Source organism: Manis pentadactyla, chromosome 3 (assembly GCF_030020395.1).
Source record: "Manis pentadactyla isolate mManPen7 chromosome 3, mManPen7.hap1, whole genome shotgun sequence".
Lineage (NCBI taxonomy): Eukaryota > Metazoa > Chordata > Mammalia > Pholidota > Manidae > Manis > Manis pentadactyla.
The window spans coordinates 112720071-112733163 of record NC_080021.1 but is presented as its reverse complement, the minus strand read 5'-3'; the positions used below and the strand labels follow the sequence as shown (position 1 = coordinate 112733163).

Here is a 13093-nt window from a genome sequence, read left to right as displayed (position 1 = left end):
AAAGAGGCACAATCCCAGTCAAATTCCAGATAAAGCAACTAAAACTACAAAGAGATAGCATAGTCTTTCAATAAGAACACAAAGTCAGAAACCCACTTCTTACTCTAGGTCTCACTGAGATTCTGGATTTCTCTAAGCATATGTTATCCCTGTGCTTTATGTGCCCATTTGCAAAATGAAAATCATAGTCTTTGTTAAGCAAGAGCAGTAGTTTTGAAATTTCTGGATGCATAAGTATCACTAGAGAATTCTGATGGTGCCTGTGGGTCTAGGCAGAACTTGAGAATCTGCATTTTAATAAGCACCACAGGTGATTTTGATGCAAATGGTCCATGCAGCACATGCTGAGAAATACTGCCTTGAGCCATGGAACATAACTCTAAGATATTAAGAGAGAAGATCTCTTGGAAAACACAAAGCCTCGTTATAAGTTGTGAAACAAAGCCTGTGGAAAAAAAATGAAAATAACACCTATGAAGGTGATGATGATGATTGTCATTATCATCACCTGAACATTTATGTGACACTTAACGGTGGCCAGGCATTGTTCTGAGGATTTTACACACATCAGCTCATTTCATCTTCATTTACCACACAATGAGTTTGGTGCTGTTACCATTTTACAGAAGGGAAACAAACATTGAATTGCTCTAAGTAATACAGCCATCTGGCTCCAGGTGTCATACTCTTAATTGCTATACCAGTGGTTCTCAAACATTGATGCATGATAGGTTCACCTGGAGAGTTTTTGTCAAAGCACAAGTTAGTGGTCCTACCCCCAAAATTGCTGATTCGAAAGTCTGGGATAGGGCTGAGAAGTTCCCAAGTGGTTCTGATACTGCTGGTCCAGAGACCACACTTTTTGTGGGTAGCTTTTACCATTATAATCTGACACCTCTATATGTTCACACTTTTCCATGTATTTTACAATGGAAAAGGAAAAAGTCAACATTAATGGATGAAAGGATGTCTGAAATCTGCTAAGAAAAAAAAACTCTCTGGTTTTCTATTTCCAACTTAGAAAGCTTACCCAAGATGTTTATGATTTTTACTTAGCAGTTTATTCTCATCTGCCTCCAGTTTACCCTTAAGACTCTTATTCCCTGTCAGCATCCCTTCTAACAACACTCCTTCTCTTTCCAGAGTCATCTCTGCTTTTCACTGTGAAGCCATGACTTTGGCTGTTCCCAATGAAATGCATTTTATTTTAAGTAGTGCTAAACACAGTATCATCAACAGAGTCACTAGGACTTTGACCCAAATTGCTAGTTTCCCCTATTACCCCACCCATGAAATGGTTCTGTAAATCTAAAGACACCTGAAGAACTTCCTGAACACAAGGGGAACAAACGCTAGGAAATGACATTTATGTAGAAAAATCCTGAATGTGTGAGGGCAAAGTATTTCCCTAAATGACTTTCCATGACACTGATGACATTCAACCTTGCAGGAGAGGATCAATAAGGCATTGACCAAAAAACCACATTAAATTATTGAAAGCCCACCTCTATTCAATACAAGGATTGGCTCCCTTTCTCATTAAGAAATAAGAATAGCCCAAAAAAATGGAACAAAATTTACTGAAAAGGAGATTTGTGGTTAGGAATTGATGGGAAGTGGGTAATTTTGTCTTTGCTCCATTTTGTCTCCTTCACTTGCTGGACAGAAGCACCTGTATCATGTATGGTATCAATATGTTGCTATAGTTCTTGATGTTTTCCTCATGGTGTAATGGGGTTTTACTTCATGATCAATTTAGGACTTGGCTCTTCATCTTTACACAGGAGCTTTTGGAAAATTAGAAACTTGAAGAGTCCAGGACCATGCCTGCCATGCATATTGTACACACTTAGGGGATACTAATTAAGGACAATTCCTCATCGATAGAGAGCAGAAACTTGTAAATCCAAACAAACTTACAAAGAACAAATTTAGAATAATATTAAGTTGCTTGCAAAATTTTTGCTATTTTAAAAAACTCAAGGGAAATTAATATGGTAATAATGTTGACATTGTTGAAATTTCAGATATCACCTTACTGTCAGGATTCCGTGGAAAGATAAGCCAAACAGAATGCAGGAACATATTCCAACAAAATGTAGTGAAAGAAGAAAACTACTGCATGCGTGCCGATGGAAGTATCTTTGGGCTAAGAAAATGACAAATCCAAATATGAATCCAGGTGCAAACAGTTGTGTAGATCTGTGATTTTGTTTTGACAGTAAGACTGGTTTTGTTTGTTTGTATGCCTAGTTTAAAAAAAAAAAAGGTTTTCTCCAGACCATTGCTATCCCTAAAGAAAAAAAAAATGTGGCAAAGAATTTAAGATTTCCTATGTAACCTCTGATCAGTTGGTTTCTCAGTCGCTTCCTCCTCTTGCTCCTCCTGCTCTGACAGACATCAAGTGCTCAGTGTCTGAATTATCCCCAAAGAAAGGGAAGAGAGAACATCCATGCCTGTGAGATTGTTATTGAAGTTCACTTCACAATTGTCTTCTTTTGACCACTTTTGATACTGACATTTAAGTAGGTCTGATGCAGAAGCCTGAATCCTGTGGCATATATAAATCATCTCCGTTTGTCATTTTGATGTAGCCTTTGGAATGAATAGTTTAAGGGAAAATGTTGCCTTCAACAGCTCCATATTCAGACCCAGAAGAATTTTAGAGAAGTTCTGGCACAAAAAGATTTCAGCAACTTTTTCACACTGTCAGTGAATATTCCTCCAGTCGTGGGGCTGATTTCAAGACTACATGGCCATGGCCTATCTGGAGAGGAATGGGTTCTTATCAGCACTGTACAGAAAGAATAAGCTCATATATTGCATAGAAAAAGCAAACTAGAGAACAGAAGGCTAAGAAATAGAAACAATTTTTTCAAGGATCTGCAGTATCATGAGTACCAAATGTGATGAAAAGTAGCTGGTTCAGCTGTTTGCTTTTTTATCTCAAACCAAATATTTTAGAGTAAAAAATTAAAATTTAATTAAAACTCAAGAAAAATTAAGAAAGTAATAAGACATTTTCTGAATGTCAAGACTGCTTTTCTTTGAGATGGGTTAACCAAGAACTGAAGCAAATCTCTTTCCTTCAAGAATATGTGTGATTTCTGGGAGAAAGTATACCCATGGATCAGAAATGAGTTATATTTAATTCTGCCTGAATAGAAAGAGAAACCACGTGGTCACTGAATTCTATTATTTTCCTATAGTTCTATGGTAAACTGAGGACTATATCCTGATATGTCTCCACAAAAAGGAAAACTATTGCATATATATATTGAACCCAAATACTTCCTTTAGGCATCAAAATCCAGTCTCTTTACTCTACCACTCCTTTCAGAATCTATTACTCAACATGGCATTCAAGACCATTTACTAACTTTTTTGCTCAAGCCACCTATATTTTGTTGGTGACTCTCCATTTTAACAAAGCTATGCTGATTATACTCCTTCTTTATAAGGAATTTTCGCACTCCAGTCCTATGTCTGCCTTTGTAGAAGTTAATTCTATCTATTGAGAAAACTTCTACAAATGCAGTTTCCTTGCCTTTAAAAAGTTTAAAAATTACCAACTCTCTGAAGAGGCCTTTGTCCAAGAGGACATGCAAATGACTCGTTAGTGCATGAGAAGATGCTCAACAACATTAGTCTTAAGGGAAATGAAAATTAAAACCACAAGATACCATTACATACCCACTAGATGGGCTATAATAAATAAGAGAGGTAATAACAAATGTTGGTGAGGATGTAGAAAACCAGAAGCCTTTGTATATTGCTGGTGGGAATGTTAAGTGGCACAGTCACTTTAGAAAACAACTTAGCAGTTTCTGAAAAAAGTTCAGGATCAACTACCATGAGATTCAGCAAATCTACACCTAAGTATTTACCCAAGAGAAATGAAAACATATAGCCACACAAAGACACACACATGTATGTTCATGGAAGCATTATTTGTAATAGCAGAATCTAGAAACAACCTAAAAGCCCATCAACTGGTGAATGGATAGGCACAGTGGGGTACAGCCATATACTGTTCAGTCATGGTATGTTAATGAACACAGTTCAAAAACATTGTGCTAAGTGAAAGAAGCTAGACACATGGGACCACATATTGTGTTTATGTGAAATAACCAGAAAAGGAAAATTTATAGACAAAAGGTAGATTAATGGGTACTGGGGCCTGGAAATGGGAAGAAGAATCAACTATAAATGGGCAGGAGGAATCCTACTGCCGGGATGAAAATGTTATAAAACTGATGATGATAGCTGTACCACTCAGTAAAGTTACTTAAAATCATTGAATTGCTCACTTGACATGGGTAATACATAAAATGTACTGCAGTAAGTTTGTTTAGAAAAAGAACTACCAACTCTAGGTATTCTCCACAATTCACTTGATTTTCTAGAATCATCCTTTGATTCTATCTAGAATCATCTTAGTTCTTATGAACCCATTTTGTATGATATTGATTTATATTTGCTGATTTAATGCTATCTGCGAACATCTATATGGACAATTGAAGACATTTGGGGTAGCCTCCTCATCTGTATTATCTATTATTTCATTTTATTTAACAAATAAATACTTTTTGGGGGTCCACTATGTGCCAGACACTGCTCAAGATAAAATTGATATAGCAGTAAACAAGTGAAGTTTCTGTCATTATGGTGCTTACATTCTGCAGAGACCAGCTCCACAAACCAGCTGAACCTGAGTGGAGTGGATGAAGAACTTAAGGAAAACACAGAGAAAGATACAAGGAAAACACGGAAACCAAAGTTGGGATCAGGAGGTTCACTGTTCACGCATGGTGGACAAGTGATACAGTTTATTTTTAGAGCACCACTTACATACACAAGCTCATAATGATGTCAGTTGTGGACTGATCTCATATCTGGTGCAGTTACTTCTGTTTCTGGTGATCTCACTTCCAGTGATATCACTTTCTGTTGATATTATTCCCCAGTGCCCGGATCTGGTGATGTCACTTCTGGGGTGACATCACATCTGGCCCTCCACAACATTCTGCAGAGGAGACCAGCAATAAACAAATGAAAAATAATATAACATAATTTTCAGATGTAATAAGTACTATGAGGAAAAGTGAAGTAGGATAAGAAGATATATAGAGATTGGTGGTCAGGGAAAAGGACCTCTGATTAAGTGGCATTGAGCAGGAAAGTGAATGATGGGAAAGAATGGTACGTGGGAAGACACTGGAGAACAGAAAATAATGATCATAAAAGTTCTGAAAAAGGTTCAAGCCTGTACTCTCTCAGGAACAACAAAAATGGCTGTGTGGATAGAGGCCAAGACTAGAGGAAGGGAAAGAGAAGGCAAGGATCAAATCACATAGGGCTTCTTGCACCAAGGGAACGAGTTTTGGTTTTATTACAAGGGCAGCTGGAGGTCATGGGAGGATTTTGACAGGAGTGACAAAATGATGGGGGCTGCTGTATAGATTGAAGAAGGAGGGCAAGAGTAGAAGCAGAGAGGCTAGTTAGGAAGTGGCTGCAGTAGTTGAGTAAGAGATGGTGGTGGTTTGGACGGAAAGTGGAAGGAGTGAGCAGACTGATACTGGTTGACATGGCTAAAAATTGTTGAATTCAGGTTGTAATTTTCTGAAGTTCAGGAATGTTGCCCAATAAGACTGTCTATATTAGATGTGAATAATATTTTCCTAGTATAGGCGTAATATTAATATATAAAATAATTTGTGTCAGTACATTTGGGAGTAGAACCTTAAGTTTAGATTTAAAATTATTTTTGTTTTTTAGAAACAGCACTATTCCTACATGTCATCATAAACGCACTTAATCCCAACTGAAAAATGAGCAGAAGACATGAACAGAATATTTAAAAACAGAACTTATATGGCCAGTAAACATATGATGAAAATGTTTGACCTCATTAGTGAGTCTGGAAATGCAAATCAAAACACAATGAGATTCAAGTTAAATATATATGACTGGGAAAAATTTTGGAAGTCCAACGATGCCAGGTTATTGGTCCTGCATGTGGAGAGGACAGAGAAGATATGGATCCACAGACTCTCTTATGCTCACAGAAATCACTATGATCACTTTGGGAAATAATTTACTGTTGTCTTGTAATGTCAAACATTCACCTATGCAATGATCCAGCACTGCCATTCTCCACATATACACTGGTAATACCCTGTGATCTGTACAAGAGTATTAATAACATCACTGTTTGAGCAGCAGAAGCCCAGCAACAAGAGAACAGATGAATAAACTGTGGTAATGCTCACATACATGAATTGAAAGCGAGGAAAATTTCAACACATGCTTCAGGGAGCTGGCTGGGCAACTTGAGAAGAGTGAGTTATGAGTATGGGATAGGGTACTCGGTGGTAGATTCACAAGTGCTTATTTATAATAATTAAATACATAAATCAGATCATGCATTGACCAATAATGGAAGTGGACTGAACAAAGGATGACGGTAAATCTGGTCCTGAGGTTGGTTAAATAGGCAGAAGAAAGGGAAGGGAACAGAGGGTATGGGTAAAATTGTAGCATTTCCAGGGTATCTCACCTGGCTTTAGTCCATTTGCATATCCTCAGAGGTGGAGAGAAGTTCATCTCCACGTCAATGGGTCATCACCTGGGCAACCAAGGGCGTGTCTGAACCTGATAGTTAAAAGGGAGGGGCTGGCTGGCTTGCTGGCTTGCTTCTTCAGGAGTAGAGGAGAGACGGCCCTGGAATGCAGTTAGTAAGCAAAAAAAAGGTTTTAAACTTTATTTCTCCCTTTGACTGATTTTGGTTTTTAGAGGTATTTTCCCCTGGGACTTTCTGTCCCTGGACTTACAGAAGGGAAGGGAAGAAATCACTGTTTTCATTGCTTCTGTGGCCTTGTCCCCAAATGTATGATCCTCATGGGCTACCTGAGCCCCCTCGCCCTTTGCAATTTGTTGGCTGACGCATCAGACAAAACAGCGGTGTAAAGGTTCCAATAGGGCACCAGCATATTTCTCTTCCTCAGTGGTGCAGTCAGCTTTTGTGACTGACTTAGCCCAATGGCCAACAACTTACTTGTGGAAAGTTTCAGCACTCAGTCCTCTTGGGGAGGTATCTGAGATCAGAAAGCGTTTTCAGTGACTGCCTTCAACTAGATATTTGTGTTATTCACACTCTAATGAGCCTTCATTTTTGAGGACAGTCCACTTCAGGCTGAAGTTTGATTCCACTGAGGAGCCAGTCCCATTTTCCCTTCCCTATCAGTCTCTAAACTAATGGAGTCTGTGTTCAGAGCACTGTTTCTAGGCCTCCAGTAGGTCTCCTCAAAAACTGGCTGACCCACTTTCCAGACGGAGTCAACATCATCCTCTATCTGATCCATAAATCATGAACAGAAGGCTGAGGAAATGAGAAGCTGTGTGCCAACCGGGAGGGGAACTGAGCTTCCAGAATGGGGTGCCCAGCAAGATCACAGAGGCACAGCACAATGCTCCAGAAAGCCAGTTTCAATCAATGACAGAACAGCCTGGTTCCAGATGAAATCATCCTGGATTTTTAAAAAACAAAAAAACGGTGATATTGAAATTAGATCAGACCACAAATTTAATCTGACATATTTAATGTATATACTATAATAATTATGGCTCCTGAAGATTAGATATAAATAGTAAGTCATTCACATATTTGAAAATAAGAGCTATTTCTGGGATTCCCTCAGACAAGAGATGGGAAAGAGAAAAGATAACGTTTATGAGCTTGTCTCCTGCAGATTCTGCTGGACTCCTGCCCCCATCCTCTTTCACTAAGAAGGATTTAAGGTGTGAACTCAGGGAAGAAGGATCACCTCCCACAGCATGAGTACTCTCTATTAGTCCTCTTGGAAGAAAATAGCTAGATACCTCAGAGAGGCTAATTTCATGTTCATTTAGAATTCGAAGGTGTCAGGTCAGATCTTCCTCTGATAATAGATAAACACAGAGAAGCTCTGCCTGGGGGCTTTTTTTAAACATCAAGAAATTGGAAGCAAGCTGCTGTTTAGTGAGAGATGGTGGAAAGACAACTAGATATATAAGCAAGCTAGAAAAATAGCCATGTTTTTGGTACATTATAGTAACATTAAGTCCATGTGTTTTCTTAAAACTAAGCTTTTTACTGCTTAACTCATTCCAAGTAAAGTAGGAATTAAAGAGAGAAGGTGCAGATCACAGGATACATTTTACATAAAGGAAGATTTTAGGCTTCATGCAACAGTTCTTTGTCAATAGTTTCACCTCTAAAATTGACCTGGTGGTCATGAGAAAGAAAACTCTCAGAAAAAGAAATACCCAGGAATAGATCTCTACATTGCCAGATGACTTCTGAATTGGTGAATTCCAAAAAACCAGGAGAGAGCTTCATACAAATTATGATGAAATTGCTTTTGCCTGTTGACTAGCTTTGTATTACAATGTCTATCAAAGAAGCGGAGTTTCCTTCATCCGCCCACCCACTCCACTCCCAGATTTGGGGCAAAAACCAGGCCAGAACTGAGCCACAGTGCTAAAGGGTAGATGTTTTTAAACATGAAGAGTGAGTGAAGAGGATTAAAAAAAACAAAACCTGTCTCTTCACAGTGTATCCACCTGAATTCCTTTCTTGGGTTCTTTTTTCTTATTTAAGCTTGTTATTTGCTCAGCTGAAGTAAAAATATAGGCCCAGGATCCTCCTCTTAGTGCAAGAACCCCCCTCACCACACCCCAACAACCTGGCCAAAACAAATCAGTTCAGACAGCCTCTAATCAAAGGTCAAGAGGAAATTGGGGGTTGGGGGAGGACGGGTGAAGGTGTGGCATTGGTAGACAGGTCAGCCTAGCCACTCGAGATATTTCTAATATCACAGACTTGTCTCTCAGAAGTTATCTATTCATGGATGGATTTTACTTTTATGGGTTTGGATTTTTCTTTTTGCTTTGGGAAATGGTAAGGCATTAAAGTTTAGGGTGTGAACCAAGGGGAAAATGGCCAATAAAACCACCTGGTTACCTTCAGGCTGGGCTTCTAAAGTATGGGGACAAAAGGTGTCCATGCACCAGTTCATGGTCCAGCTGAACTCACTAGAACAGAAGAGCCACATGCAGGCTGGAGCCAAAGTTCTTAAACAATATGTATGACTTAGAGATGACTTACCCCCTCCTCCCACATAGCTCCCTGGGGAGCTTCATTCAGCTGAGATGAGTTTGAAGATGCTGATCAAGGCCACATTCTTTATGACCAAGACTGACTAATATCTCCCACTGCTATCACACAGTTCTGAGGTGGCAGGCTGGAGGGATGCCACTGACTAAGCAGGGTAAGCAGGGTGCATGAACTGTAGGCCTGAGCTGGGCAGATCTCTCTCTCTTACATTTACTCTGTAACTCAGAACCAACTTGGGAAAACCAGAAGAAACATTTGAGGACACACTCAGATACAGAAGCAGGCAGTGTCCCTGGGCCTCCATCCTGAATCCTTAGTTCAGATCCTATCCTACACAAACAAAGCCTTTTTCTTGAGACCTGGGAAACAAAAGTCAAGCAGCTAATCACCCAGATTTTGAAACTCTGAACTTTGTTGTTTGTTTTTGTGTCATCACAAGGTAAGAATCTCAGTTTTCAAACTCAGACATAAATGGAATATAGCTTTTAAGTATTCTAGGAGACAAAGTAATTTTTACTTTAATATTTCTTCTCAATTTTAAATCAGAAACTCAGTCTAGCCTCAGACATTCTGGAAAGATCTACTTCTCCCACACCATATTGGACCCAGGTTCCCAGCTTCACACAGTGACAGATGGTGGGGGACTCAGTCATCAGACATCTGTTTACTACATTTACCATCAAGTCACCCATTGCTCCTGATTGTAAAAACCTAGACCAGTGACTCTCTGATGCATGGAAGACCGAACACAGGCCAAGGAACCTCTGGCCCATGTACTGCTGAGCTCTGAAATGCCTATGACCTAGAGTTGCCAGATTCAGCAAGAAACAAGCAAATGAAAACCCAAAACAGGACATCAATTTAAATTTCAATTCAGATAAACAAGAAAAAAATTTTAGTATAAGTATGTTCCATGCAATATGTGGGATATACCTACTCCAAAAAGTTATTCATTATCTAAGTGAACTTCAGATTTAAATGGATGACCCAATAACAAAACCACTGTACCAGATGGCTTCACCACTGAATTTTATCAGACATTTAGAGAACCTAATACCCATTTGCCTTAAAGTTTTCCAAAAGTAGAAGAGGAGGGAATACTTCCAAACTCATTCTATGAAGCCAGCATCACTCTAATACCAAAAACCAGGTGAAGACACCACAAAAAGAGAAAATTACAGACCAATATCCCTGATGAACATAGATGCAAAAATACTCAACAAAATATTAGAAAACTGAATTCAAAATACATCAAAAAGATCATCCATCCTGATCAAGTAGGATTTATTCCAGGGATGCAAGGAAGGTACAATATTAGAAAATTCATCAACATCATCCACCACATCAACAAAAAGAAAGACAAAAATCACATGATCATCTCCATAGATGCTGAAAAATCATTTGACAAAATACAACATCCATTCATGATAAAAACCCTCAGTAAAATGTGTTTAGAGGGCAAGTACCTCAACATCATAAAGGCCATGTACAACGCTCCCGGACTTCAAACTCTACTAAAAAGCCACAGTAATCAAGACAATTTGGTACTGGCACAAAAATAGACCCATAGATTGATGGAATATTATAGAGAGTCAAGATATAAACCCACACATATATGGCCAATTAGTATATGATAAAGGAGCTATGGATATACAATGGGGCAATGACAGCCTCTTCAACAACTGGTGTTGGCAAAACTGGACAGCTACATGCAAGAGAATGAAATTGGATTACTATCTAAATCCATACACAATGGTAAACTTGAAATGGACAGAAGACCTGAAGTAAGTCATGAAACCATAAAACTCTTAGAAGAAAACACAGGCAAAAATATCTTGAATATAAAAATGAGCAACTTTTTCCTGAACATATTTCCTTGGGAAAGGGAAAAAAAGCAAAAATGAACAAATTAGACTACATCAAACTAAAAAGATTCTGTACAGCAAAGGACACCATCAGCAGAACAAAAAGGCATCCTACAGTATGGGAGAATATATTCATAAATGACATGACTGATAAGGGGTTAACATTCAATCCAAAATATATAAACAACTCACATGCCTCAACACCCCAAAAGGAAATAATACAATTAAAATACGGCAGAGGATATGAACAGACACTTTTCCAAAGAATAAATTCAGATGGCCAACAGGCACATGAAAAGATCCTCCACATCACTAATCATCAGGGAAATGCAAATTAAAACCACAATGATATATCACTTCACATCAGTTAGGACATGATCCAAAAAGACAAGAAACATCCAAAAGACAAGAAACAACAAATTATTGCAAGGATGCATAGAAAGGGGAACCCTCCTACACTGTTGGTGGGAATGTAAATTAGTTCAACCATTGTGGAAAGCAATATGGAGGTCCTTCAAAAAACTAAAAATAGAAATACCATTTGACCCAGGAATTCCACTCCTAGGAATTTACCCAAAGATAATAAGATCCCAGACTCAAAAAGATATATGCACCCCTATGTTTATCACAGCACTACTTACAGAGCCAAGACATGGAAGCAACCTAAGTGTCCATCAGTTGATGAATGGATAAAGAAGATGTGGTATGTATGTACAATGGAATATTATTCATCCACAAGAAGAAAACAAATCTTACCATTTGCAACATGGATGGAGTTAGAGGGTATTATGCTCAGTGAAATAAGCAAGGTGGAGAAAGACAAGTACCAAATGATTTCACTCATCTGTGGAGTATAACAATAAAGCAAACACTGAAGAAACAAAACAGCAGCAGACTCACAGACCCCAAGAAGGGACTAGCGGTTACCAAAGGGAAAGGGGGTGGGGAGAACTGGTGGGAAGAGAGGGAGAATGAGATTAAGGGATGTTATGATTAGCACACACAATGTAGGGGGATCATGAGGAGGGCAGTATAGCACAGAGAAGACAAGTAGTGACTATAGCATCTCACTATGTTGATGGACAGTGACAGTAATGGGGTATGTGGGGTGGACTTGATAACAGGTGTGAATGTAGTAACCACAATGTTGCTCATGTGAAACCTTCATAAGAATGCATATCAATGATTCCTTAATAAAAAATTTAAAAATAAATAAATAAATAGCTTTTAACTTTATATGTATTTAATTTTTAACTGGATTATTCCAAGATATCCTGGAATACATTATAAGGAATGAACAAGAGAACTGCACAAAAATGTTTGTAAAAAGATGCTCCTTGCAGCATTATTTATGAAAAAGAGAGAAACAATTTAATGTCCTTCAATCAAATACTGATTAAATAAACTGTGCCATATATACCTACTATGGCTGTTAAACCTGACATTTTATTCATCATTATATCAGAGTTTCTCAAGTAGAGAAAAGAAGTTATGAGATATAAGGAATGGAAAAGAATATACAAAGCTGTCATTTTCCAATAACAGCATAGTTATGCATGTATAGTATCCAAAATAATCTACAGACTAATTATATACATTAATAAATAATGTTAATAAGATTGCCAGATACAAAGGCAATACACAAAAATCAGTTATGTTTTATACCAATAAAAATAGTTTGAAAATGAAATTTAAAAAAATTAACAGCAGCATCAAAATAGGGGAGGGAAAATATTTTCAAGGACTACATAGAAAACTATAAAATAAAAAAAATAAAATAGAGTCCAAAATAGGGGAAAAGATATGTCAAGTTCATGACTTGCAAGACTAAGCATTTTTTAAATGTCAGTTTTTCTCAAATTCAATCTATAGTGTCATTGTAAACCCAATCAAAACTCAGACATTTCGTATGTATGATAATTGACAAGCTGGTTTTAGGACTTAAATAAAAATGCAAAGGGCCAGCAATAGCCAAGATAATCTTGAAAAACAAAATGTCCAAGATATCAAAATTTATGAGAGAGCTGCAGAAATTAAGATTGGCTCAAGGATTGACAGAGATCAGGGGAAC

At 38.0% G+C, this 13093-nt stretch overlaps 1 long non-coding RNA gene across 1 annotated transcript in view; it reads right to left on the bottom strand.

Annotated features, from left to right (window-relative positions):
- Positions 1-4780: 4780 nt before the first annotated feature.
- Positions 4781-13093, bottom strand: part of LOC118910101 (uncharacterized) — a 58229-nt gene continuing 49916 nt past the window's right edge. The window contains exons 3-5 of the long non-coding RNA XR_005023832.2: positions 6834-7529; positions 6560-6723; positions 4781-5026 (exon numbers count right to left, since the gene is read on the bottom strand). This is a non-coding gene — a long non-coding RNA (uncharacterized LOC118910101). The remainder of the gene's footprint in view (positions 5027-6559; positions 6724-6833; positions 7530-13093) is intronic.